The following is a 5,534-nucleotide window of genomic DNA, read 5'->3' as shown; positions in this document are numbered from 1 at the left end:
CCTTCCAACAGGGACGTAAACCCGTCGACAGCGTCTTCGAGCAACGCCACGACCTCAGGATGCAGAGCAGCAGGGCTCTCCCTCGGGACCATCTCCAAAGGGTGCCTTCTGGGCCTTGAGGAAGCGTGCCTCGAGGGAGGAGAGGGTGTCGCGTTCCCTAGTAGCCACTTTCTTGGCCTCGGACTGGGCCGCATGGGCTGCCTCTGCCTCCTCATTCAGCTTCACTAGGCGATCGTGCTCCCAGCCTGCTCTAAAGCCATCTTCTTCACCTCGGCGTCCCGATTGGCGATGGCAGCCACCTACTGATCCTGAAGGGCCTTCAGCTCAGCCTTCACCACACGACACCGGTTCTCAGCTTCTGTGGCCTCCTCCCGCGCCAGGTCGCGCGTCGTGCCATCCACCCCAAGTGCCTTTTGGGACTCTTCCACAGAGCCCCAGGCCGCGCGAACAGACGCGTCGGCCCTGAGCCAATTAGAGATCAACCCCAGGCGTCCTCGTGCCGAGCGACATTCCGGGCCCTAAAGCTCACCCTGGAGGAGGTCCATCGCCGCCCTTGCCTCTTCCAGGGTCCCGGAGGGAGCAGAAGCACCATGGCTCGGCCATGCGCTGGGCAAGGGAGGAGACGCCCTCGGCGCCAAGGCAGAAGAAACCTTAGCCACATAAAGGATCGCGAGCTCCGGAGACTGGTTGCTCCCAATGGCCGCGACAAGACTGGGCGCTGGAGGGGCCAGGCCTACCACCTCCTGAGGACGGGCATCCACATCCTCCGGGGCTGGCGTTGCCCCTGGGGCTGCAGGGGTTGTGGCACTTTTCTTCACCAGGACCGCGGAGGTCGCTCCGTCACCTGTGGCCGCGGCAATCTTTGTACCTTCGCTCTGCTTCTTCGTCGGCTGCTTCCTAGCAACAAGAGAATATGTTCAGCACCACTTCAAGAACCAACAAGCAAGGATAAGGAAGAAGCTTATTTGTTAACGAAGTCGTATTGCCTCTTCATGCTCAGCAGCGGGACTTGAGGTGGAGCAGCTGGCGCTGAGCCCTTGGGAGCAGGGGAGCTTGCGGTTGGCGCCGCCCGGGACGGCATCGGCAAAGGCGGGCTGCTGCCCGGAGAAATCATCGTGGACCTGCTCTTCTTCACAACTGCTCACTGGTGCTTCTTCAAGGAGGCCATCGCAGACCTAGTGGCGACCCCTGGAGGGCACGACACCTCCACCACCGGGGGCTCGCGATCATCATCGTCGTCAGGAAGATCGCGCAGGATCTCCCATTGCTCTGGGGCAGAGGATTTGTCCACGACATCATCCTTGGTGGCCTCGGAGGATTGGCCGTCGGAGCAGAGGAGCACCATGGTGGTAGGCGGCAAGGAAGACCCCAACCTCACAAACCCGAGGTCGTCCAAGACAGGCATGGCTGCGACGACCTCCTCGGCGTCGCCGCGGTCGTACAGTGGGAGCCAGCCCTTCGAAGGGTTGCTCGGGTCCTTTCCCGTCTGGTGGGTCAGCAACTTGTTCTGCTCCTCCTCGGGAAGGGGGTCCCGATGCAGGCGGATCTTATCGTCATCACCACCAGGCTTCCACAAGGGACGGGGGTGGTCTTGAAGCGGGGCGATGCGCTGCTTCAGGAACTCCCTGATGAGCATGGCCCCCGTTAGCTTCGCATTTGTAACATCCCGGATACAACTTTCCATTTTCGTAACTCCAACTGTTGCCTTTTCGGGAGATGCGATATGTTATTTCCTTCGTGGTTGGGTTTTTGTATTTTGTTTTGCTTTTGTTCATGTCTTGCACTTCATATCATAGCATCATGCGCATTGCATCCGCATGTTTTCATAAAACCTCATAACCGTTCGCAGTTGCCCTTTCTCTCTTTGCCTCCGTTGTCATTTTGTCAGGCCCTTGTCCTCGTTGACTTCCTCGGACCGCTTTGCCTTCGTTGGTCGTTCCAGTCCAACCGAGTTTCGTTCCACTCTTATTTGTCTGCATACGCAACCTCTCTACACAACCACCGATCCCCCCTCTTGCATGCGTCCGAAAACTGCCCCGAATCCAAGCCGCTCAGTCATGACCGTTGCATTCAGATCATCTCCTAACATCTATAAAACACCTCCGTTTTCTTATTTGGACTCCATACGTATTTATTTCTCGATCGTCCGATTGCGATCGGAGGGCCCGAGTAGACCCTAAACCACTCGCTATATATATTAGCCGAGACCAAATCCCTAATTCTAGGGATCCTCCCAGCCACCGCCGCCGCAATCATCTCCCACCTCGGGATCCTCTCATTCCCCCTGCGTGCCTCCACCTCGAATCACCCACCTACCTACCCAAGTGCCCCGGCCTTCTCCTCGAGCCAGAGGGCGCCAGCCTTCCTTGCCAGGCTTCTGTCTCACGCCCTGCTCTCCATCCTCCCTTCCTCTAATTCCCCTTGTTCCTCACCTTTCTTCCTCTGCTTGCAACAAATCGAGCCATGGCTCCGCCCTAGGCTCTTCCCCGACGCCATGGATGGGATCACCATTGGCAAGCTCCCCACCCGCCGTTCCTGTGCCACTCCTCGCTGGAACTATCTCAAGCCGTCGTCCTTCATGCCCGCTCTCCTCGTCGACGCAGGGAGACGAGCTCCTCCCGAAGACCAGCAAGCGGCGCTGCCCCTCGCAGGTCATCCGCGCCCCTGCTCTCCCTTCTTCTTCACCTATCTCGCTCTTCTCTCAGTGCTCTCTCTGTTCTGTGTAGGAGGACAGCCATGGGAGCACCTCGAGGAGCATCACCGCAGCAGCCTCGTCCTTGCTCCGCCACCATCTCCGGCAAGATTCGATGAGCCGCGACGAATCCGACCTCCTCCCGTTCCCCTGCTTCGGATCTGGTGCTCCACACCCCCTTCCTTGCGCCTGCGGCCTCCCGCTTGTCGCCATGGCCACGGAAAGTTCAAGCTCCACCGCCCGTTGCTGTTCATCGAGCCGTCCCACGCTCCAAGTGCCGGGAACCGGCTCCCCTCGTCAAGACCTCCCGGATCCGTCCGTTCTGCCGCCCAAGACCTCACCGGAGTTCCCTCAACTTGTTCGCAAGTCCTGCTTCTGCCTGTCCCTGCTTCCTCTGTATCGAAGACGAGCACCCCGCCCCGCGTTGACCGTGCTTCCTCACTGACCCGCTCGCCCGTCAGCCGCGCCTCCAGCGCCTGGGCCAGCGGCTTCCAAGGCCTAGCTCCTGCCTCCACCTACGGGCTGAAGCCCATGGGTGAGTTGCCTCCCTTGTTCCTGTTTGGCCCGTGTTCAGATTCGGCCCGATTCATTTTTTTTCCATCTGGACGATTTTAGCAATTATTCAATGTTTACTAGTTTTGCAGAAAAGTCCCTCATGTCCATGCATTTAATAACTCACAAATCATGCATCATATGTAAAAACATTATATATGAAAAATGCTTAGTTTTTCATCTAGTTTCATAATATGTCACTTTCATCCATGTTTAAAATGTTTAAAATGCTGTTTTTTTAAATTTGCTCAAATGCCATGTGAAAATGATTTATTTCATAACTAAATAACCATAGCTCCAAATTTAATAAACTTTATATGTAAATGGGGTGGAAAATGCCTAGTTTAACATGGTGGACTTTATTTTCCTGTTTAACAACAATAAAATATGTTTTAGGGCAGAACAGTACCAAATTCTAAATATGCACATGAGGATTTTTCGGAATTGTTGTTTGTTACTTCCGGCCTCATTTAAACTTGACTAGATAGGTAGTTTCATTATGCTTCACCTCTTGCCATGTTAATCAACATTTAATATTGATGTGTACCTAAACGAAAGTGAACTAAACAACACTTGCATGTGGTGTTTCGTCAATATGCAACTCGTAGCACATTGAGCTCCACTTAATTTGTAGTGTTGTTCGTTGCACTTTGCCATGCCATGCCTCATTAAACCGGACATGCATCATACTTGTTTGTGCATCATGTCATGTTTATGCTTGTGCATTTACCATGTTGTTTGTTTCTTTCCGGTGTTGCTTCTTAGTTCCGGTAATGTTGCGATTGTGAGGATTCCTTTGACTACTCCCGCTCGTCTTCTTCATGGACTCGTTCTTCTTCCTAGCGCGATTTCAGGCAAGATGACCATCACCGTGGATCTCATTACTATCATTGCTATGCTAGTTGATTCGTTCTATCGCTATGCTGCGCTACCTATTACTTCCTCTTCAAGCCTCCCAATTGCCATGTCAGCCTCTAACCTTTTCACCCTTCCTAGCAAACCGTTGTTTGGCTATGTTACCACTTTGCTCAGCCCCTCTTATAGCGTTGTTAGTTGCAGGTGAAGTTGAAGATTGCTCCATGATGGACATGATTATGTTGGGATATCACAATATATCTTATTTAATTAATGCATCTATATACTTGGTAAAGGGTGGAAGACTCGGCCTTATGCCTGCTGTTTTGTTCCACTCTTGCCGCCCTAGTTTCCATCATATCGGTATTATGTTCCTGGATTTTCCGTCCCTAACGCGGTTGGGTGATTTATGGGACCCCCTCGATAGTTTGCTTTGAATAAAACTCCTCCAGCAAGGCCCAACCTTGGTTTTACCATTTGCCTCACTACCACCTACATTTCCCTTGGTAGTAATTAACCCAAGGGTCATCTTTATTTTAGCCCCCCCCCCCCGGGCTAGTGCTTCTCTAAGTGCTGGTCCGAACTAGAGCCCTTTGCAGCGCCCCCTCAGGGGAACTTGAGGTCTGGTTTTAGTTGTCTGGATTGCTCATCCGGTGTTGCCCTGAGAACGAGATATGTGCAGCTCCTATCGGGATTATCGTTGCATCGGGCGGTCTTGCTGGTCTTGTTTTACCATTGTCAAAATGTCTTGTAAACCTGGATTCCGAGTCTGATCGGGTCTTCCTGGGAGAAGGTATATCCTTCGTTGATCGCGAGAGCTTATCATGGGCTAAGTTGGGACACCCCTGTAGGGTATAAACTTTCGAGAGCCATGGCCGCAGTTATGTGGCAGATGGGAATTTGTTAATGTCCGGTTGTAGATAACTTGACACCAGATCCGATTTAAAACGCGTCTGGGTTATGTTTGATGTAAGTAGGAGTTCAGGATCACTTCTTGATCATTACTAGTTGACGACCGTTCCGTTTGCTCTCTTCTCGCTCTTATTTTTGTATGTTAGCCACCATATATGCTTAGTCGCTGCTGCAACCTCACCACTTTACCCCTTCCTTACCCATTAAGCTTTGCTAGTCTTGATACCCATGGTAATGGGATTGTTGAGTCCTCGTGGCTCACAGATTACTACAAGAACAGTTGCAGGTACAAGTTACACAATGATGATGATACGAGAGCGATGTTTGCTTGTTTTGGAGTTCTTCTTCTGCTTCTTCTTCGATCAGGGGATAGGTTCTAGGTCGGCAGCCTGGGCTAGAAGGGTGGATGTCATTTGAGCTTCTGTTTGTGTTTCATCTGTAGTCAGATGTTGATCTTATGTATGATGTGATGTTGTATTCGTGTGGCATTGTATGCCTTTTGTATGTATCCCCATCTATTATG

The sequence above is a fragment of the Triticum dicoccoides genome, chromosome 7B (assembly GCF_002162155.2).
Source record: "Triticum dicoccoides isolate Atlit2015 ecotype Zavitan chromosome 7B, WEW_v2.0, whole genome shotgun sequence".
Taxonomy (NCBI): domain Eukaryota; kingdom Viridiplantae; phylum Streptophyta; class Magnoliopsida; order Poales; family Poaceae; genus Triticum; species Triticum dicoccoides.
This window is presented reverse-complemented; position numbering follows the sequence as displayed.